Consider the following 23,876-nt stretch of genomic DNA (forward strand, 5'->3'; position numbering starts at 1 on the left):
ACCCAACCTGCTCAAGATAGATTTAGGAGCAGCACATGGCAGAGTCAGCCTGGAGAAAAGAAAGCATTGGGAAGATTACACAGTCATCCAAGAATGATATTAATGATGGTAATTGCCATAATGTATTTAGCGTTTACTGTATGCCTAGCATCATGCCAAATGCTTTACAAACACGAGCTATATAGTATCATCATCCCCATGTTGTGAGTAAAGAAGCTAAGGCTTAAAGAGATTAAGTAAATTGCCTAAAATCATATACAGCTGTGACTTAAGCTCAGCTCTGCCTGTCTCAAAAGCCCATGTTCATACTCATTTATTCTATGCTGTGTAGGAGTATAATTCTCTATGGTTATTCCTTCTGTAACCCTCAGAACACTGTCTTCCTGGAGGTGGTTCTGTCTCAGCCACTACTGCAGCTGACTTGCTTTGTTTGGGCACATGTAGTCCTGCTACCTGGGGCTGGAGCTTATCTACCACTTTCCCAGCCTGGCCTTCCCCCTGATTGCCACTGAGCAACTAGGCTCATCAGCCACACTCCATGAATTTCTGGCTTCTCTCTCTACTCCCCAACTAGGACTAAAGGCCATACCATAGAGCCTTGGCTGTGGCTTGCTAAGAAACTAACAATGGCAACATATGATGACATAATGTAGAAGTATGAGGAAAGAAACTACTGGTGTGATAAATTTTGATCAGTGGGGAATAGGAGATGGGAAAGAACCATGAACGTAGATTACTTTTCCTTTCTCCTTCCCAAGAACTTACCTGAGCATGTTTTCACCATGCAGCATGTCTGGAGATATTCTGCATGCCCATGCAGGTGTACCTACTGTCTCTGTAGGCTGTTCAAACATCACCTTGCGTTGCTTCACCTCTTTCTTGGTCTCTCTTCCCTTTTTCTCTCACTCTTACTGCCCTGGGATTACATCTCCTAAATAAAATATTAGCCTTAATTCTTGGTTTGAGTTCTATTTTTCTAGAAAACATAGGCTAAGACAGGGGTCCCTAACCCCACCCCTCCCACCCCGGGCCACACAGCAGGAGGTGAGTGGCAGGCAGGTGAGTGAGGGAAGCTTCATCTGCCGCCCCCCATCACTCTCATTATCGCCTGAACCACCATCACCACTACCCCCTTCCGTGGAAAAGCTGTCTTCCACGAAACCGGTCCCTGGTGCCAAAAAGGTTGGGGACCACTCGGCTAAGATATTCAGACCCAATTTCTCTCAGTGGAGCCACCACTGCCTACATTCCCTTGGCTCAGAGCCAAGCTTCCAAAAATGTATTCCAAAAGATAATAGCTGGTAATAATATTGTCAGTCTTATTAGTATGCCTGATAGAATTCATGTATTCCTCCAAAAAGGTGTCATTTATTTGGAAGAAAATAAAAAATAATTAAAAGGATCTTTGGTGGTAAAAAGATTCTAAACCAGTAGCTCAAAACTAGCCTCAATCCTAAATCCACTTATGCTCTGAGGTTCTCACAATTAGCTTTCCCTTCCTTTCTAGTCTTGCCCTGGATTGGGTCCCCATTATCCTCTCTTAGACTATTATAACACCTTCCTAATTTGTCTTTCTGTTTCCACATTTTCCTACTTCTGATCCAATCTGAATACCACTGCCATCAGTTAAATAGCCCTAAAAGCTGATTTTATCTTGCTCTTCCACGTTCAGAAACCTTCAGTAACTTCTCACTGCCCATAAAATAATGTCTAAAGTTCCTTCTAAAACATATCTTCACTCAAGGCCCTCCACAAACTGTCGTGACCTACATTTCCAGCTTTAATACCAATGTTAGTGTTTCTCTATTCGAATTATACCACCAGCTATTCTGGGCTGCTTGCTTTTCCCAAACATGTGTTTTGCTTTTCTGAGACCGCCATGCCTCTGCAATTGAACTGGACAACAGAAGTACTTGTGGGTTTTGATAAACACCCTGGGAAGTATCAGAATGCTTGCCACACCCATAAGCACTTCCCAGGAATTTCTAATTGACAGGACACCAAATTATGTATCAACTTATTCTGCCATTCCAAACAAAACCATTTAGTCCAGGAGCAGGCACCTACCCTAGGGCAATAAACTTATGCTCATATGATGACTTGTCAAAGGAAGCTCTGCCTAACTGCCTGTACTTGATGGTGAGCAGCCAAACCAGTCAGGCCCTTTGGAGGGGTTGAATATGAAATACAAAAAGATAGTCAGGAGTTAGCAATGGGGAGAAAACTAAAAGATCCACAGAGGGAAGAAAGCTGACATCACATAGCAGAAACCATGAAGCAATAGAAGCTGTGAGATAGAGAAAAGAACAGAAAATACTTAGTAGGAAGGGCAACAGAAGCAGAGTCACAATAACAGCAGATAATTAGAGTACAAAGCAACAGATACTTACTGCCAAGAGCCCGCAAGATAACCCAGCTGCTATGGCTATATTGTGTGCTGAATCACCTTCCAGTCCCCACTGGTCATTACTTAAACTTAGATCGAGGCAACCTGAGTCTATCTCTGTTCTGGAAATTAAATTTTTGCCTCTCAGTGTCTGTATCAGTCAAGATTGTGGCTGGAAACTGAAGGCACACTCAGCTGGGATTTTGAACATAATTTGATGAAGACACTATTTACAAGGATGTAGGCAGGGTTTCTGGAACTTAAAAGTATCGAGGCACCCAAGGACTAGCAAGAATGGAAGCCAGGGCTGAAGAGACAAAGCACGGAAATGGTGTTATGGGAGTCCCGAAGGAGCTCGAGCTGTGAAAGGGCATAGCTACTGCCAGAACCCGGCGCTAAAGCAGAAAACTAAGAAGAAATACCCCCAAACTTTTTTTTCTCCTGCCCTCTGATACTTGCTGATGCCTCCCATTGGCCAAACCCAACAGTAAGCCAGAGGGCAGTGGGCCCAGGTGAGTCATCTGTGGATAACAGCCTCACGGGGCGCAGAGCAGGGCAGAGGAGGATAGGAGGCTGTCATGGACTACCTAGCGGCACCTCAAAAAAAAAAAAAAAAAATGTCCACAGGCTACTGCCTGGAACCTGAGAAAATTATATTATACGGCAAAAGATGTGATTAAGTTCAGCATCTTGAGTGGAGGAGCGTATCCTAGTTTATGTGGGTGGGCCCTAAATGCAATCACATATATCCTAATAAAAGAGAAGCAGGGGAGTTCTGAGAGAGAAGAGGAGAAAGCAGTGTGTCCATAGAATCAGGATTGGAGTGAAGTGGCCACAAGCCAGGGAAGCCTGGAGCCATCAGAAGCTGGAAGAGACAAGGAACAGATTTCACCCCTAGCGCCTTCGGAGGGATCCTGGCCCTGCCAAAACCTTGATTTCAGACTTCTGGCCTCCAGAACTTTGAGAAAATAAAATTTTGTTATTTTAAGCCACCCAGTTTCGTAATTTGTTACAGCAGTCACAGGAAACAAATACAGGAGCCAAATGGAGAATAACCAGCACAAAATCTATTCATCTCAAGTGCCATGTTGACCACAATGATATCCCTGATCACCTTGGCTGAAAATTCTTTTGCCTACCATCTGTATTCCCTATGGTACTTCTTTTTGGACCACTCATATAGTTCAAATAAAATGATCCCAAGTTATAGTTACTTTTGCATACAAATATCTTTTCCTCCTAACCAGATTATAACATTCTCCTTTAGAACACGAAACTTGTCTTGCACATCTTTGTATCCCATGAAAATCCTAGCACAGTACTTTGAACAGAGTGCACATTCTGTAATTGGTAAATGAGCAAGAAAGCCTCCATTTGTCCATCTGTAAATGGAAAATAACAATGTCCACTGACTTGCCTTTCAGAGATAATAATGGCAGTGTTCCCTGGAAACAATTTCTGTACCTGTAACAGAATGATATATCTGAAACACCCATTCCTGCTGGAGCAATTCCTTTAAAAAAAAAAAAAAGTTTGGTTTTAGTGTGTCCTCTGTTCCATGTGGAGCTAAAAAGGCTTGGAGTTTCACCCCAAGGAGGAAAAGGCAGGGGATAATTAAGAAGATATAAAAGCTCAGTATTGGTGTTTTCTCAGGAACTTTGATTCCTCCAGTAAATATTTATCGAAGGACTATTATGTTTGGGGCTTCCCTGGTGACGCAGTGTTAAGGGACACGGGTTCGAGGCCCAGTCCGGGAAGATCCCACATGCCGTGGAGCAACAAAGCCTGTGCGCCACAATTACTGAGCCTGCGCTCTAGAGCCCGCGTGCCACAACTACTGAAGCCTGCGCACCTAGAGCCCGTGCTCCGCAACAAGAGAAAGCCCGTGTGCAACAGCGAAGACACAACGCGGCCAAAAAAAAAAAGGACTATTATGTTAAAGTACAGTCCATAAATGCTGGGGAGACACACACACACACACAAGCACATAGAATAAGACGTAATTCCAAGTTAGTAGTTGTCACACAACATGATTAATGCTTTTTATAAAAACTTGATGCTATGGGACCAGAAGGAAGGGAATGATTAACTCTATTGATAGAAGGTTTCACCAAAAAACATCACATTCAAGCTGGTCTTTTAGGACTTTATCAGGCAGAGCAAAGTCAAGAGCATTTGGGGACCGGGAGAAGTAACTTTGCTTGAGCTGTTGCCAAGCAAACCACACCCTCAGTTCAGCCCTATTGTATCCACAAAGACCTATTTTTATTCATTATCCTCATAGCTACTTTTTAAGAGAGGAAGAGAATGCCGAGTACTTCCCTATTTTGCACCTAGATATTTTTTGTAATAATTTAATTTATTTAATTTTTGGCTTCGTCGGGTCTTCGTTGTTGTGCGCCAGCTTTTCTCTCTAGTTGCCATGAGTGGGGGCTACTGTTGGTTGTGGTGCGCGGTGCGCAGGCTTCTCATTGCAGTGGCTTCTCTTGTTGCAGAGCACGGGCTCTAGGTGCGTGGGCTTCAGTAGTTGCAGCACATGGGCTCAGTAGTTGTGGCTCATAGGCTCTAGAGTACAGGCTCAGTAGTTGTGGTGCACGGGCTTAGTTGTTCCACGGCATGTGGGATCTTCCCAGACCAGGTGGGTTCTTAACCACTGCCACCACCAGGGAAGTCCCACAGCTAGATATTTTATATGTCACTGACAGGAGATTATCAGGAGGGAAAGCAGAGGTTGACTTCTGACAGGCCCAATAATGATGAGTCCAAGTAGCCATCCAATAATGAGTTAATGAAAACTCTTACCTTTACCTGAGCTTCTCCCTCATTTCTGAAAATTGAGGCAGGCCATGCTGTGAGAGTGTGTGATACCAGGGCATGAATAGCTCTGAGGAAAGCAGGTGAGGAATGAGAGCACTCCCTGGTCTTACTGCCCCAAACCAGGAGGCACTTCTTTATGGCAAAGCCCCCTTGAATGGGGATTATGGCTGAAGCCCTCTGTCCTCCCCTAGGCTGACCTTCAGATGGCTCCTTGAGGAACAGCTCTGTCTGGGGCATGGCCCAACTTCTCTCCCAGCCCAGCCCTGCTGGGCCTCTGAGACCTCATCCTCACCCTGCAGCTTCCACTGGAAAATTAGGAAGCTGGGCAACCAGAAGTACACATCACTTGTCCTTGTTTCCTCAAGAAGCCCTTCACCTTCCAGACCTTGCCAGGAAGCTGGCGGCATTTTCATGAAGCAGTAATAACAAGAACAGAGCGTTCTAGCCTGCTGGAGCCTGCTGGCTGGTCACTCTTTCCACTGCCTTTTGTTTTCATGCAGCATTCCCTCACTTGCTTCTCAGATTCCTCAGGGCTTTGAAAAAGCCACAAGTGCTCCATACAGTGACACCACCCAGCGGGCTGGCAGACGTCGCTGACACGCACCCTGCCCTAAGCAATGGCACGCAGGCAAGCCCCAACTACTGGCACCCAGCCATGCACCTAGGAAGAGGCATGACAGCTCCCAGAAAGCCAGCATTGTCCCCCATCAGCCCAGCTGGCAAAGGTGGGACTTTAGATTAAGTACCAGCCAGTGGACTGGTCAATCACACACCCCTGTTTGATTCAAAACGCATCTGCAAGGTATGTTAGGCGGTTGGTACTTCTCTACCTATCTTCAAGGATCTAAATGCAGCCAACATAGATGTTACCAACAAAGTGCTAGGGCACTTTCACCATACCAACTCACGTACCAATGTATTAGATTGTGTATACATACATACGAGCTGATGATCTCAATGATATGAATTCATTCATAATCCCCATTCATTTGTGTTTCAGTATCACCTGTGGCCTGTTTCAAACCACACTCCAGAGCTACCCTAACAGGATCTATGAAAATAGGACCCAGATATGTATATTTTTTAAAAAACTTGACAGTGTTGGTTAGAATATAGGATGAGAGAAATTCTCACATATCATTGATGGGAGTAAAAAGTAGTTCAGCTACTGCGGAGAGTAGAGAGCAATCTAGTAAAGTTGAGAATGTGCACATTCTATTCCCTAACAATTCTGTTCTAGATATATTCCCTAGCAGAACTCTCAAACATGCGCCCAAGGAAGCATACACCAGAATATTAATTACATCATGATTTGAAATAGCAAAGAACTAGACATATCAAATATCCATCCATAGAATAGATTCTAGAATATTTATGCTATTGGTCTATTGCAGTACTATATAGTATACTATTACTATATTATAGAATGGACTAGCTCTACAAGTGTCACATGGATAAATCTTAAAAACGTGATGTTGAAAAAAAAAGTTTCAGAAAAATACGTACACTATTTATATACATGTTCAAACATCCAAAACATATTGTCTAGTAAAAATATAAAAGCATATGTGGGAAGGATTTCCACCATCTTCAAGAGATTGGTTATCTCTGAGGAAAGATGGGACGGAAGGGCTTTTTTTTGTAACTAAAATGTTTTACCAACAGTCCCCTACATATGAACGAGTTCCGTTTCAAGAGCGTGTTTGTAAGTCCAATTTGTTCGTAAACCCAACAAAGTTAGCCTAGGTACTCAACTAATACAATCGGCTATATAGTACTGTACTGTCATAGGTTTATAATACTTTTCACACAAATAATGCATTAAAAAACCACAAAAAATATAGAAAACATTTTTAACCTTATGGTACAGTACCTTGAAAAGTACAGTAGTACAGTACAACAGCTGGCACACGGGCTGGCATCGAGTGAACAGGGAGACTTACTGACTGGAGGAGGGAGAGGAGGGGCGAGATGGCAGAGCTGAAGGATCGTCAGCAATAGGAGACGGAGGGCAAGCTGCAATTTCACTCACTCCTGATGTTGATGGCACAGGTTCTGGTTCCTTGCTGGATTCAATTCTTTCTACTCTCTTGAAAAAACAATCCAGTGATGTCTGGGTCGTAGCTCTTTTTTTCTCATCATAGATGACATGGTAGCACTGGATTGCATTCTGAACGGCTGCTTCAACCTTCTTGTCCCGTTCTACATTCCAGTCCTGTGCCTCAAAAATTAACATTGTCTCCTCAAATAAAGACCCTTGCCATTTCCTGCGCCATGAATCTCTTCAGTTCTTCAGTTACTTCTTCTTCCTCTTGTCTCTCTTCATCCTTTCTCTGGGCCTCCAATTTCTGACGCTTCTTAGCAGTACGAGCTACATCACTGCTGCTTTTACGCTTGCTCCCGGACATCCTGGGCTTGAAATAAAGATATTGTACTACTGTACACTATACAATACTGTACAGTAAAGTACACAGAAGCACAACCACTTGTAGAGGATGGACACACATGACAATGTACGCCAGACATGTGAACTAACTTACGTGATCGGACATGTGAATGCGTGATCGCGTCTTTGAAAGTTCGCAACTTGAAGGTTCGTATGTAGGGGACTTACTGTATTTATAGTTTAATTTAAGCAAATATGGCAAGTTGTTATAATTTATTAAATCTGGATAGTGCATATATGTTCCACTGGTAACTCAGAGGGTCATCCATAGCAGAAGGATCTCTTGAGATTTTTAGGGTTACTGAAATTAAAAGTTTGTTTATGGGAATGGCTCATTATCAGTGAGCCTTCAGATCCTTTCTACTCTGTTTTTTCCGGACCTCTCCAACTTTTAATTGTCTCTCTACTCCCTGAACTTTGCTAGAGCTCTAATTATTTGTAGTGTTCACTTGGTAATTCTGTACTTTCCTGTACGTTGCTGAAACAGGCTATTATTTACTCAGTAGTTTTATGTCTTATTTCTTGAATTAGGCTATAAGCTTCTTCAGAACAGGAACCATATCTTGTTCATTTTTGTATTTTCTATACTATCTAACACACAGAGTAAGCAGTAAAGCATCGTGATTAAGAAAATAAGATAAAACGAGTTCAGAAATGTGGCAGGATATAAGAGCAATATACAAAAATCAGTTGTATTTCTATACACTAGCAATGAAAATTCAGAAAATGAAATTCAAGGCAATCCTATCCAGATCCTATCGCTCTTTCTATCTTTCTTTTTTGCATAAATTGACAAGCTGATGCTACATTTTATATGGAAATGTAACCCAGAATAACCAAAACACTTTTGAAGAGGAAGAACAAATTTGGAAGATGCTCATTTCCTGATTTCATAATCTACAATGAAACTACAATAATCAAGGTCTAAGGCATAAGGATACATGTTTAGACCACTGGAATAGAATTGAGTGTCCAGAAGTAAACCCTCATGTATATGGTCAGTTGATTTTTTGACAAGGGACCCAAGACAATTCAATAGGGAAAGAGTAGTTTTTTCAATATATGGTGCTGAGACAACGGCTATCCACATGCAAAAGAATGAAGTTGGGCTACACCTTACACCATACAAATAAATTAACTCAAAATGGATCATAGACCTAAATTAAGAGCTAAACTACAAAACTCCTAGGAGAAAACATAGTAAATGTTTATGACCTTGGATATGGCAATGGTTTCTTAGATATGTTGCCAAAAGCAGATGTGACAAAAGAAAAACATAGATAAATTGAACTTTAAAAACTTTTGGGGCTTCCCTGGTGGCGCACTGGTTGAGAGTCCGCCTGCCGATGCAGGGGACACGGGTTCGTGCCCCAGTCCGGGAATATCCCACATGTCGCGGAGCGGCTGGGCCCTTGGGCCGTGGCCGCTGAGCCTGCGCGTCCAGAGCCTGTGCTCTGCAACGGGAGAGGCCACAGCGGTGAGAGGCCCGCGTACCGCAAAAAAAAAAAAAAAAAAAAAAAATTAAAAACTTTTGTGCTTCACAGGACACCATCAAGAAAGTAAGAAGACTACCCACAGAATTGGAGAAAATCTTTGCAAATTGTATATTGACGAGGAACTTATATCCAGAATATATAAAAAGATATTACGACTCAATAATAAAAAGACAGCACAGTTAAATCATGGGCAAGGAATTTGAATAAACATTCCTCAAAAAAAATTGTACAAATTGCCAATATGCACAAGAAGAGATACTCAACATCACTAGTCATTAGGGAAATGCAAGTCAAAGCCACGATGAGATACCTCTTCATACCCACAAGGATGGCTATAATAAAAACAGACAATAACAGGTGTTAGTAAGGATATAGAGAAATTGGAACGCTCATATATTGTTGGTGGGCATGTAAAATGACGCATGTAAAACTTTGGAAAATAGTTTGTTAGTTTCTCAAAATTCTAAACATGGAATTACCATAATACTCATCAATTCCACTCCTAGGCATCTACTCAAGAGAAATGAAAACATACCTCCACACAAAAGCTTACAGATGAACATTCATAGCAGTATTATTTACAGTGGTTAAAAGTGAGACAACCCATGTCCATAAGTTGATGAATGGATAAACAAAATGTGGTATATCCATACAATGGAATATTTTCAGCCATGAAAAAGAATGAAGTACTGATGTACGCTACAACATGGATGAACCTTGAAAACATTATGCTAAGTGAAAGAAGCTGTTCATGAAAGACTATATATTGTAGATAAGGTCTTTAAAGAGGTTAAGTTAAAATGAGGTCTTTAAGGTGGGCCCTAATTCAACATACCCAGCGAGACACCAGGATCAGCCATGCCCAGAGAAAAGAACATCTGAGGACACAGCAAGAAGGCAGCCACATGCATGCTAAGGAGAGAGGCCTCAGAGAAAGCAGACCTGCTGACACCTTGATCTTGGACTTTTAGCCTCCAGCACTGTGAGAAAATAAATTTCTGTTGTTTAAACCACCCAGTCTGTGGTATTTTGTTATGGCAGCCATAGCAAAATAATACAGTGGTTCTTTTGAGTGTGTAACAATGATGTGTTGTATAAGAAAGGCCTATGCTTTGAATTATTATATTTTGCAGGGTGGCATCTTCTGATCAATCATGTCATCAATTGCTAGAAATATGAGAACTCTCCAGAAGATCAAGTACCGTGTAGTAGTTACCATGCACAGGCCCCATAGAGCCCTGGCCTTGGAGAATGCCCTATTCACCAACCCAAAAGAAGGTAAACATTTAGAAGATTCCTCCAGACCCACGGGATTTTCATAAATTGGTAGAGATTGATCCAGATGTGCTTAAAACCAGGGTAAATGTCATTTTAAATGATGTTAATTACTGAGAACTTTTAATAACATGGGGAAGTGATTATATTATAATATTAAGTTAAAAATTCTGCATGCAAATTTAACAAGTATAGATAAAATCACCTTATCTGTATAATGATATGCATAGAAGAAAGACTGAATAGAAATATAGCTAAAGTTAATATTAGTTTTTCTTTGTGATGAGATTTGGGGTTATTTTTGGTTTTTTCTTTATATCTCTCTGTATTTCTGAATTTTCCAAAGTGAGCATGTATTCGTTTTATAATCACAAGATATGCTTATATTTTAAAGATTAAAAATTGAGGTAGGGCTTCCCTGGTGGCGCAGTGGTTGAGAGTCCGCCTGCCGATGCAGGGGTCACGGGTTTGTGCCCTGGTCTGGGAAGATCCCAAATGCCGCGGAGCGGCTGGGCCCATGAGCCATGGCTGCTGAGCCTGTGCGTCCGGAGCCTGTGCTCCGCAACGGGAGAGGCCACAACAGTGAGAGGCCCATGTACCACAAAAAAAAAAAAAAAAAAAAAAAAAAATTGAGGTAGAGGGTATATAACCCAATGCTAGGATTGAGAGTCATCTCCAGGAGATGTGGTTCTAGGACTCAGAGGTCAGATATGTTGGAACCCTGATGCCTACTTGTCCTCTTGGGATCTGGCCATAGTGTGTTGCCCTACCCCTAGAAATTCTGATTATGCTCCTGCAGTGCCTTCCTGTCTAGTTCAGGTCTCTGAACACTGATCCTCCCTCCCTTCAGACCTCTAACTCCTGACTCTGAACTTAGACTTTTCTTTCTGGATTTATGTGGCCACCCCTCTTTCTCTACTAATGACTCAACACAACCTCTCCCTCCCTCTCCCACACCTTTCTCCCAACCTTTTGTATTCTGAGGCTACCCACAGTACTGACAGCTGTGTCCTTCATGAGCAGGGTGGCTAAAAAGTAGCGGCACAAAATGAGAGGAGGGGGACAAGAGAAGGGAAATGCTGAGGGAGATGCTTCTGAGGTTTCCTTCTTTGTGGGCATTTGGCACTTCTGGCTTCTGTCTACTTCTCTTATTCCTCTGCCTTAGCGGAGGGGCTTAATCTGCTTTGAGAATTGAGAAGTACACAGGGCAGGCTCAGCTTAGCTCCTTCTTTCTTCCACTTAGGTATCACCTGCCCACAGTGAGGGTGTCACCTTGGTCTGCTCCTCTGGGAGCAGGGTCCCCTTCCTACTCCCACTCCTCCCAGCGTGAGAAGTCCTGTCCTGGTCAAATGTTACTTGTAACTGGGTGAACAAGTCAACCTAATTCTGAAACTCATTTAGTATTTAGTATCTCTCACAATAAACAGACTTTATCAGCAATCAACGTGGTATTTCGGTCTGCATCTGCGCACTCTTTTGTTTCATTTCACATCTTGACCAGAAACCAGGATAGGGACTGAGGAAAAGAATAGGAACTTCTCAGAGACCTGAAAAGGAAATAACACTTGTTAAGAGCCAACTGTGTGCCCAGCACCAAGACAGAAGCTTTATGTATGTTCATTCATTTAATCCCTACAACCACCTTCATAGTTTGCATTATTTTCCCATTTCACATAAAAGGAAACTGAGGCTCAGAGATGTTAAGAACTTGCCCAAAGTCTCACAGTTAGAGAGTGGCTGATGTCTCTTTGACTTCAAAGCCCAAGCACTTTCCACTGCATTAGACGTTGTCTTTGGGAGCCACCAAGGCACTCCTCGGGGACTGAGGCAGCAGTCTCATCTTTGTTAATACTTCATCCCAACCATCTGCGCTATCAACTGAGCAGCATGCAAGGGAGAAAACCAGGATACATCCAAAGGATGAGGAGTGAGGAGATTATAAAATGCTAGACAAAAAAACATCAAGAAATGTATTTTTCCCCAGATTTCTTGGGGACTTTTGGATAAATGACCTCCCCTGCCCCCCAACCTGTGCTCTGGCTTCCTCAGTTGTAAAATAATTCAATATTACCCAGTCCTCCTTAAGTCAGGCCACATGTCATGCTTTCCTGAGACTGGCCTCAGCACAGTTGTCCTTTTGCCCCCACTTGCTATTAAAAAGCAAATGTATGTCATATGGCTCTGGGTGGCACAAGGAGTAAAAATAATGATAATGAATAATGAATCAGCTTAACAATATATGAAAACCAGAGGTAATGAACTGATGAACAGAAAATGATATTAAAGTGCCAGCCGTAGGGGCTGACCTTTTAAAGAGACAAGCTGACGAAGATGTTTTGATGTGACCCCTGAAGGACAGTCAGCTGGCTGGCTAAACCAGAGTCACTGAGAGGGCCAACAACTCCCCAGATGCCTAGGGACCAGGAACATTTCCAGGAGCTCAAACCACTGCTACCTTCTTCTCCTCCTCCCCGCAAAAAGCTCAGAAAGTGCAAGGGCACCCTACAGGCCACTAAGCACATTCCCAATTGTCCTCTAGGGAAACCTGATGCTGAAAAATGGACCTTGTCCAAAATAGTGGTTCAAGCCAGATAAGGAATTACAGAGAAGACAACCTTCCATGGTAAATACCCTGCCTCCAAATCCCCAATGTCTTCATTAGGGAACTGAAAACACAGGCACACCAGCTGGTCTCAACTGCTTTGAAGCACTGTGGCACAGTGGAAAGAGCAATGCTGTTAGGGCTGGCAATAAGAGACTAGCCTTCTAGTCCCCAGCTCTGCCCAATTTTAGCTGGGTGACCTTGGCAAAGGTACTTAACTTCTCTGGACCTCACTTTCCTCATTTGTTAAATGAGGTTTGACTAAACCATGATGTCTTCTGGTTCTGAAATCCTATCTTTCATCTTTGGATTCGCATCTTACATTTAAAGAAAATTAAAGCAGCTTCTTGGGTGTTGTGTTTCTCAGAGATCTTGCCTCTCACCTTTTAAATGTTCTTCATTGGCTTTCCTATCACAAGATTAAACCTGAATTCTTCAGCGTGACATTCAAGGTTCTTTGAGATCAACCCATGCCTATCTATTGTGCCACCCTCCTCTCACTCCCACCAATCATGTATTTTATACTCTGGCTATAATGGACTATTTGTACTCCCCCATAACACTTTTACTGCAATTTCAAATACTTACTGAGTATGTGCTCTGTGCTAGACCTTACATCAGTAAGCCTTTGCACATAATGTTCACTTTGCTTGAACTGCCTTATATTAATTAAGGTAGAGCTCACTCTTGTAACAAGCGAGTTATATAATATCAGTACATTAAAGCGCTAGAATGTTATTTCTTAGTCATATAACAGATCAGTCTGGCAAGCTGCCTTCCACCCAGGGTCCTTCTATTTTGCAGCTCTGCCATTCTCTAAGCTTTAGAGTCCTTTATTTCCAGAGCTAACAGCTGGGAAAGAGAAGGAAGAAAAGGCACACCTACTTCTTTTTTTTGGCTGCGTTGGGTCTTCGTTGCTATGTGCAGGCTTTCTCTAGTTGCGGTGAGCGGGGTCTACTCTTCATTGCAGTGCACAGGCTTCTCATTGTGGTGGCTTCGCTTGTTGTGGAGCACGGGCTCTCAGTGCGTGAGCTTCAGTAGTTGTGGCTCACGGGCTCTAGAGCGCAGGCTCAGTAGTTGTGGCGCACAGGCTTAGTTGCTTTGCAGCATGTGGGATCTTCCAGGACCAGGGCTCGAACCCATGCCCCCTGCATTGGCAGGTGGATTCTTAACCAGTGCACCACCAGGGAAGTCAAAGGCATACCTACTTCTTAACCTGGTCTAGAAATGATGTACATCACTTCTGCTCACATCCCATTAATGAGAACGGATCACCTAGTTCCACCTAGATGTATAGGGGATTGGAAATTGGTTGGGCCAATTCCCAGAAAAAGTTGATGCTATGGAAGTAGAGCAAGAGTCTCTGATGGTCAACTAGCCATCTCATGCCCTTCCTTGATTTGTCTTCTTAGCAAAGTCTTATTCACCCTTAAACCTCAGTCCAAGTGCTACCTCCTTTGTGAAGTCTTCTCTGACCTATGTAGGCAGATCTAGGTCCTCCTCTTCCTATGCCTCACTGCACTTTTCCCATTTCCCCATTATGACAATTAACATAATGTACTCTGTGGTTTGCATGTCAGTCTGGACGATGAGCCTTGAGGGGAAGGATATTGTCTTTTCATTTTTTTTTTTTTTTTTTTTTTGCGGTACGCGGGCCTCTCACTGCTGTGGCCTCTCCCGTTGCGGAGCACAGGCTCCGGACGTGCAGGCTCAGCGGCCATGGCTCACGGGCCCAGCTGCTCCGCGGCATGTGGGATCTTCCCAGACCGGGGCACGAACCCGTGTCCCCTGCATCGGCAGGTGGACTCTCAACCACTGCGCCACCAGGGAAGCCCGTCTTTTCATTTTTGTATTTGGAAATCTTAGCATAGTACCTGGTAAATAGTAGTTTTACAATAATATTTAATGAATTGATGAATATTATCAGTGAATGAATGACTGTTACCCTAAGGAAAATAAGCGGGTTTTTACAGAGGAACAAAGACTTCAGTTTTAAGAAAAACAAACAAAAATTATTGGTGATTCAAGATTATCCATAATGCTAAAAGGAAAATAAGCTTTCCATACAAATGTTACAATTATAATTAATATTTTGCATTATTATTTACTTAGAGTCTGTCTCTTGCATAAGCTCCGTGAGAGTAGGGACCTTATACATATTGTTCTTTGCTCTGACTCCAGCATCTAGCACACTATCTGGCACACAGTAGGTACTCAGTAATTATTTCAGAAAGAATGAATGGATAAATAAATGAATGAAGACTGCACCCTTAACCCCATGAGCCATATAATAAGTGCATGTCTTACATTGCAAGAGGAAAGTGTCGATGGGGTGGTGAAAACTTACACTACAACTAGAAAAGCAGAACAGAATCAGGACTTTACCATCATTACCTTGTACAATCTATGTCATCATCCTCTTTATATAAAAAGATAGGGCTTCCCTGGTGGCGCAGTGGTTGAGAGTCCGCCTGCCGATGCAGGGGACACGGGTTCGTGTCACGGTCTGGGAAGATCCCACATGCCGCAGAGCGGCTGGGCCCGTGAGCCATGGCCGCTGAGCCTGCGCGTCCGGAGCCTGTGCTCCGCAACGGGAGAGGCCACAACAGTGAGAGGTCCACATACCGCGCAAAAAAAAAATAACTAAAGATGAACAGGTCTTCCCTGGTGGCGCAGTGGTTAAGAATCCGCCTGCCAATGCAGGGGACACGGGTTCGAGCCCTGGTCCGGGAAGATCCCACATGCTGCGGAGCAACTAAGCCCGTGTGCCACAACTACTGAGCCTGTGCTCTAGAGCCTGCAAGCCACAACTACAGAAGCCCGTACACCTAGAGCCTGTGCTCCGCAACAAGAGAAGCCACTGCAATGGGAAGCCTGCGCACCACAACGAAGAGTAGCCCCCGCTCACTGCAACTAGAGAAAGCCCGCATGCAGCAACGAAGACCCAACACAGCCAAAACTAAAAATAAAATAAAATAAAATAAATAAATTTAATTTTTTTAAAAAAAGATGAACAAACATTATTGGAGGAAACTAAAATCTCAACGGCAATAGTTGCCTGTGAGTAAATGAGGAGAAATGGATGTCTCCAAAATGGTTGCACTATGAAATAGCCTTTGTAAATTGGTTAATGAGAGAAGCAGGAAGCAAGAGTGCAGACAATTACAGAGTCGTGACAACTGAAAAATACACTGATTGAGAAGAGACAAAAACATGTTTTTTATAGTTTTTGAAGAGGTATGGAGACACTTTTTCAAATGTTTATAACACATTTATTCTCCTCATAGGTCCCATGTGACAAAGTTTGGATTAGACATTACAAATGGCTTCCAATGGACTACTTGCCAGACTTTGTCATGGGAACCATCTGACGAGCAGAACAAAGTGCAAGTGCATAAGCAACTTCCAATGAGAACCTCTGTATGGGCTTGGCCCAGGTATCTTGAAACCCTGGGAAGACCTAAATATAAACAAGTAAGTTTGCAGTGTGGACTGATTTGTGGTGGTACCAAGGTTGATGCTGATCTTGACAGGTGGACTTTTTCTAGGAACTGACCAAGATGTTAATGGTAGGTATAGGCATTAAGTGACCTAAAAATAGGACGGTACACTTATTTTGCAGACCTTTGATGATATACAAGCATGGAACCATTGGCCTGCCCTGAGGAGCTGTCTGTCTCCCCTTGTGGCAGAAACTGCTATGAGCTCAGCACACAGCTAGACTCAACTTCCTAGCCTCTCTTGAAGTTGGGCAGATCCATGTGCCAGAGTTCTGGCTAATAGGATGTGGATGGAAGTGATGGGGCCAGTTCCAGGTCTGGTGCATGAAAAGCCTTCTGTGCAATACACGGCAGGCTCTTTCCCCACCCACTGGCTGAATGGAGAGGATTCTGAAAACCTAGAGGAAGCTAGAGCATGTCTTGGAAGAAGACCGTGAAATACTGCATAGGATTGACCTCTACATTCCATACCTCCCCACCCCTCCCAATCTATATCGTACTATGACAAGAGCGATATATTTTTATTGGGCCAAACCATTATATTGAAGTCATTTGTTATAACAATTAGCCTATCTTGACTAACACAACCCTATTTCCCAACTTTTTTCCTGGTCACAAGTAGGAAGAGAGACTAGGGTGAATTTCGGGAGTCTCAGTCCACAGCTACAGAGGATCAAGACAAAAGAAGGTATCAGAGACAAAGCTCAGCATCAGGGAATATCACATTTAGTGGGATTCTGGAGTTAATTTTAAAACTTAGACATTCCCACAGAGCTGAAGCCATGCATGTGAGCCTCTGCTTATCTAACCAGTCCCTTCTGGACGTTTTCAAACTCTTGGGAGAACAGTGAATAACCATTTCCCGACCATAGTTAACATATAAACCCCCAATATAGTCTGTTTGATTTTATATGCTTAGGGTCTAGTCAGATAATACCACATTTAAAACCTGTTTTACTTTTGCTTTTTGCTAAACATAGTAATTAAGAAGAAGAAGAAAAAATCAATTAGTAACTGTGTTTGAAGGTGTATATATATATATATATATATATATTTTTTTTTTTTTTTTTGCGGTACGCGTGCCTCTCACTGTTGTGGCCTCTCCCATTGCGGAGCACAGGCTCCGGACGTGCAGGCTCAGCGGCCATGGCTCACGGGCCCAGCCGCTCTGTGGCACATGGGATCTTCCCAGACCGGGGCACGAACCCGTGTCCCCTGCATCGGCAGGCGGACTCTCAACCACTGTGCCACCAGGGAAGCCCGAAGGTATATTTCTTATGTGATTATGCAAGGTTTGGTTGAGCCCAATACTAATGGACAATTATGGGGGAGCCAACCAAGCACTGGGGCAAAAAATGAGGTCTTTTCGTGCTTGCCTGAAGATGTTATTGGGAAACTTTTGTTTACTTATCAGACTTTGGAAATTAAATCCTTCTTCAAGTAGCCTCGGGTCTTAAGGACAATAAGTAAAGATGTGCTGACTGAAAACATTTTAAAAAACAACTTGTTATAGCTTTTAAAATAACAAGGGATAAATTCAGCTTAAACCAGGGTATTCCAAAGTCATTTGGCCTGCTCAACAGAAACACCAAGCTTAAAAGCTGGATTCTATAGTTCATCTTTGTGCAGATGCTGTACCAAGTGAAACTTAGCAGGGGCCTGGGACAAGAGTCCTAGAAAATGCTAGATAGCTTCTACCTGTAAACCGAATCCCATTACAGGAAAGAGGCAATTGATCTCCCTATCCTGGGAGTGCAGAGAGAGAGGGATGAACTGGGAGAGAGTTAGGGCCCAGGGGGATGAAGAAGTAAGAGATTTAGGAGAAAGTCTCATTTTTTGTAAGAGTCCCTTAGGGCTGAGATGAAAGAATCGGTCTTGGGATAGTACTTTTCTTTTCAAGAAATATATTCTACTGCCCTATTTTCAAGGGGTGCAAACTAAGCTATGATGATCCTCATCTCTTCCTGAAACTTCATCTTTTATCCATCTTCCCAAGGCGCTCCATTCCTTTGTCTTCCCACCTAAAACCCCTGGCTCCAGTGAGATAGCCATGAGCAGACCTGGTACTTCTTGAAGCTCATCACCAGAGCTATGTCAAAATCACGTAGGAATCCAGCAGACAAACAGGTGGGCTTAAGGAAATGTTGCTAAGGTATGGTTAGGCAACTGAGTATCCCCCTCAAGACAGGATCTGTTGATTAACACAAAGGATGTGCGACCTCCTTGTATATTCCCTAATCAGAGCCCTCAGGACTTGGCAGGAGTTCTTAAGGGATCTGTGTGGCCATGTAGAACTATGTTATATGAGTGCTTCCCAGCCTCTTCTGTCAGTGATCTCATTTTTTCCCCCAAAGCTATATGCTTTGAAAGATTTTTAACTACTAAATAAATCACATTTATAAAGAAAATATATTAACTTTTTATTAGGTACCAGGAATTGCATTAATGAGTGCTTTACATAGATCATCTAAAATCCTCAAAGAGTCTGAAAAATAGAAATGAATAGCCCCATTTTACAGATGAGTAAACTGAGGTTCAGAGATGTTAAATAAATAGCTCAAGTCTTATTGCTAGAAACTCAAATTTTTTTGGGCCATACTGCACGGCTTGTGGGATCTCAGTTCCCTGACCAGGGACTGAACCTGGGCCATGACAATGAAAGCCTGGAATCCTAACCACTAGGCCACCAGGGAACTCCCTAGAGACTAAACTCTGATTGGTCTTACCTCCATACCCACATTCTTTCCAACAGACTTTCTCTACCCTATAGACAACACACACAACCAACCAGAACTTCTTACTGTGAAGATACAGTCTTTACAATGAGTTAGTGTGGCATAATCTCCCCCATCTTCCAACCCCCTGCTCCCCACAAGAATAAAGAAGCTTTGCATTACTTAGTCAATCTGTTCAGGCTTTATTGTGAATAAATACACAATGTCCTTAGACTTCCCTGGTGGTCCAGTGGTTAAGAATCCACCTTCCAATGCAGGGGATGTGGGTTTGATCCCTGGTGGGGGAACTAAGATCCCACATGCTGCGGGGCAACTAAGCCCACAGGCCACAATTACTGAGCCCTCACACTCTGGAGCCCGTGGGCCACAACTAAAGAGCCCACACGCCACAATGAAGACCCAGCGTAGCCAAATATAAATAAATTTTTAAAAAAAGTATATATATATACATATATATATGTGTATATATATGTGTATATATATATATATATATATATATATATATATATATATATATATATATATGTCTTCTAGGCTTTTTTGAAGTATTGGACATGGTTCAAGTAATTTCATTACTATCCTTATAGAGCTCTGAGATCCCAGAAAACCAGAATGGAAACTGGAGCTGGCAGTTCAAAACAAATGGAAATTGGACAGAGGGAGTGCAGAACACAGATCCAGGCACAGACCTCCTCTTCTGGGATTCTCCCACCCCTTTGATTCTATTGAGTATTCAGTGACATACCACTGGCTGGTGTGAAGCAGGGAATCCTTCGGGAACACAAAATTTGGTGGGAACAGGGGAGTCATTAAAGTATGCCAATCTAGAATGAGTGGCAAAAGAAGGGAAGAAAAAAGAAGAATGAGTGAAGAGGGAGAGGGACATGGAGAGAGGCAGAAGGAGGAGGAAGAAGGAAGAGAAAAGAAGTAAAGAAGGGAGGATATGTATAAAGAGGAGGGGAAAAAAGAAGAGAAAGGGAAAAGAATGGATGACTGTTTACATTGTCTTTTCTTGTAGCTAGTGGTGACGTCTTCACCACCAAATATAGTAACCCCCAATGGAGGTAATATGCAAGGGTTGCTAGGTCCACCAGCAGTGCTCTTGTGGAAGAACTATTTCCTCAAAGGGACCTTTACCACCTCCCCTACCCAACTGGTAACTTGGAAGCCAGAATCTTTGAAAATTACAGTATAAATGGAGAAAAAGGATATTACTAATTCCAGTAGTAAAATGAAAACTGTTAGTCCAGTATCCTAAGGTTAAGTTCTGTCCTGCTATGCAGAAAATTCACAACAACTCCCTTGTCTTTGTGATAGCTTAAAAACAAAATAACAAAAACAAACATGAAAAACAAACAAGCAATAATAACAAAAAAAAAACCCTCTGGGTATCCAGAAATACAAGGCAACCTTGAGCAAAGTTTAACTGACTTGGGTACTTAATTGCTGTAAAATGAGAGTGTCTATTTGGAGATTTAAAAAATAACTCATTTTCCTTAGAAACCCAAATTCTTATTTTTAATAATGAAATCCTGTAACCTAGTTGCTTATATTTTCAATGGATTATTTAGTTTACTGTAGCTAAAAGATAAGAGTTAAACATCAACCAAAGAGAATAGATGCATACTTTTTCCTCACTCTAGAATTTAAACAGTACTCAAGAAACATCTAAAGATCCATCTATTCTGCATCCAAAGAAAATGCTCTTCCTTAATTTTTTACTCTAGAGTTTAAAGTGGGTTTTTTTTTTTTTGGCGGGGGGCGGGGGAGAATAGAAGGTGAAGGGAGAGTTATTTTAAAATGCCATAAAAAAAAAAATGCCATAAAAGAGTCTTCCGTATTTGAACTCCCAAAATGTTCTGACTGTCTTTAAGAAGTGTTAGCAAAAAGATCTGTCTATTCATAGGTAAATTCTGGCTAATGACTAGTTGCAGAGTACCTTCTTCTGGGTCCAGTCTCTGCTAGACTTCATATTCCAGAACGTTCTGCCCTGATTGACCTCCCTCAGAGATAAACATGAACTCCTGCATCTACTCCCTAAAGAGGACAAAGCCTCAGTCTTAATCCTCTTATCCTTTACACAGGATAAATGCTGTCTCCTAGGTGCCAGGCAACAACTCAGAGCCCCTTTATCTGAACATTCAAAGTAGGGATAATCATTTTAAAACAGTGCAAGTAGTCAAGTTCCCATTTAAAAAAACCCATTTTTAAATAGGCTGTCATCACCTTCACCCAGTGATCAGTATTACTCACTTCATTAGTAGTGAGACAACCAGACATTACGTAGGACCTAATACGAGGCAGTAGGAAGTATACGGCATTACCCTATGAAGAATTCTTACCAAAATGTTTAACCTGATTCCTATCAAGCCTTGATCTAACTTTGAGCTTACAAGAAATACAGAGGACAGAAGAACAAGTTTAACAACACCATGAGAAAACAGACAAATCCCGCAGGTGGGACATTCTGCAGAACAATTAGCCCAGAATCGTCAAAAAGTCAATGTCAATGGGGGGTGGGGGGGTTGGGAGGTGGTGGGATGAACTGGGAGATTGGGATTGACATATATACACTAATATGTACAAAATAGATAACTAATAAGAACCTGCTGTATAAAAAATAAATAAAATTCAAAAATCCAAAAAAAAAAAGATTACTTAGAGATAATGGAGATAAATCCAAAATACAGTCAGCTAAAAGAGTTGAAAATGGATGCCTCTGCAAAAGTGGAAATGGGGGAACAGGTAGTGCGCTGCCTTCTGTTTTCATAGAAAACCTTATAATACTTGTTATTTCTTTAAACCATGCATATGTATAACTTTTGTTTTTAAAAGAATATAAGTTTCCTGATGGCAGGGACCATGAGAGTCTTGTTCTATTAAAATCCCCTGTGCTCCACCTGAAGTAGGTGTTCAAAAAGTATTTGTTATTCAAGTAACTGAAGTCACTGTTCTTGAAGCTCTAAATGGCTCCTTGTAAGGCACAGCATTGAGATCACAATGCTCGTGATGCCTCCAGGGACTGCAGGCAGGGTCTGGCCCCTGCAAACTCCTCTCCCTGACTCTTCCTCTAGTGCCTCTTTCAGGTGCTCACATGCACATTGTTCCTTCCTGCCTCAGGAAATTTGCACATGCTGTTCCTTCTACCTAAAAAAGCTCTTCACCACCATCACCTCGTTCTCTCCATAAATCGGTTAGACTTCAGCTCAGATGTCACTTCCTCCAGGGGATCCTCCCTGTCTCCTGTCTCCCTCTCTTCACCAGCCTGATGGGGCCATGGTAGGCCTATCCCAGGATCCCCAAGGACCTTGTAGGTTATGTTAAGGCATTTACTCTTCTATCTAGAAGAGAATAGGGAGCCACCAAAGTGTTGCCAGCCAGGAAAGATAAGATCAAATATGCTGGTAGGTCTGGGGCTCAGAGAATTGTGAACAGCAGCAGGCAGCTTACCTGGGACACAGATGACTTTTGCTCAACAAACAGTGGCCTCATCCTACCTCCCCAGGGTACCTCCAGTAATTCCCTATGGTAGTATTTTCCAGAATGGGGCACGACTATCACCGGGGGCTCTAGGGATAATTTTAGTGGCATATAACCAAATATTTTTCAAAGATTAACATATTTATTTCAATGGGGATTCAAAAATAAAACTTGCATTCTAACCGCCGCCCCCCAAAAAAGAAGTCAATGTCATGAAAATAAAATGCATGTGGGTATGGTGTGAGGAGACAGGTCTAGATTAGGAGCCTTAAGAAACATAACAACCAAATAAAATATGTTTGAATTAACCATCTTTAAAAGTCATTTGGGAGGAGGGGGAAATGGAGAGTTATTCTTAAAGGGTATAGAGTTTGTTTGGCATAACGAAAAGGTTCTGGAAATCATGGTGGTGATTACACAATATTGTGAATAGACAATGCCACTGAACTGGACACTTAAAATGGAAAATTTTACAATATGCATATTTTACCACATGTTTTTTAAAAAGAGATTATGGGAACAAGTAGGGAATATTTGAATGTGGGTGGATATTACATGCTATTGAGAAATTGTAGGAATCATGTGAAGTGTGAGAATGGAATTGTATTTACCTGATAAAGATGTGTTTATTATTTAGAGATAAATGTTGAAATATTTAGGGGGGAAACATATATGTTTCTGTAACTTGCTTTAAATTACTTCAGCAGAAAAAAGAAGAAGAAAAAGGAAAAATGGAGAATATATGGAAAAATTTTAGCAATTGTTTGATCTAGATGGTAGATATTGGATGTTCATTATACTGATTATTCTGATTCTTTCTATGTATTAGAATTTTGCAAAGGAGAAGGGAATCATGAACAAATCACCTTTCTATAAGACACCATAAACGATGACTGGAGATCTGAATTGGAAATGTAAGTTACTCTAAGGTGATGCTCTCTGGTAGGCCAGACTTTCCAGGGTAAGGAGGTGGGTGGCACAGGAAGAGTGTTGGTGGTCAGAGTCACATAACCCTAATAGAGGTGTTACATATGAAAAGCAGCTGAAGAGAAAGTTCAAAAGGATGAAGAAAAAGTTTCAACCCAAAATGGGAGGGCAGGAAGTCTGCACAGAGAATCATTGCTCTCAGCTGTAACTGG

General features: G+C 42.2%; 1 protein-coding gene and 1 long non-coding RNA gene across 5 annotated transcripts in view; one reads left to right on the forward strand and one right to left on the reverse strand.

The window, feature by feature from the left end:
• The window catches only part of MKLN1 (muskelin 1), a 360,180-nt gene that overhangs the window by 211,633 nt on the left and 124,671 nt on the right, over positions 1-23,876 (reverse strand). The window lies entirely within an intron of this gene.
• LOC132524557 (uncharacterized) lies at positions 10,309-23,641 on the forward strand. Its single transcript, XR_009541914.1, has 3 exons — positions 10,309-10,423; positions 16,310-16,496; positions 23,567-23,641. It is a non-coding gene; the product is annotated as an uncharacterized LOC132524557 (long non-coding RNA).

Source organism: Lagenorhynchus albirostris, chromosome 8 (assembly GCF_949774975.1).
Source record: "Lagenorhynchus albirostris chromosome 8, mLagAlb1.1, whole genome shotgun sequence".
NCBI lineage: Eukaryota > Metazoa > Chordata > Mammalia > Artiodactyla > Delphinidae > Lagenorhynchus > Lagenorhynchus albirostris.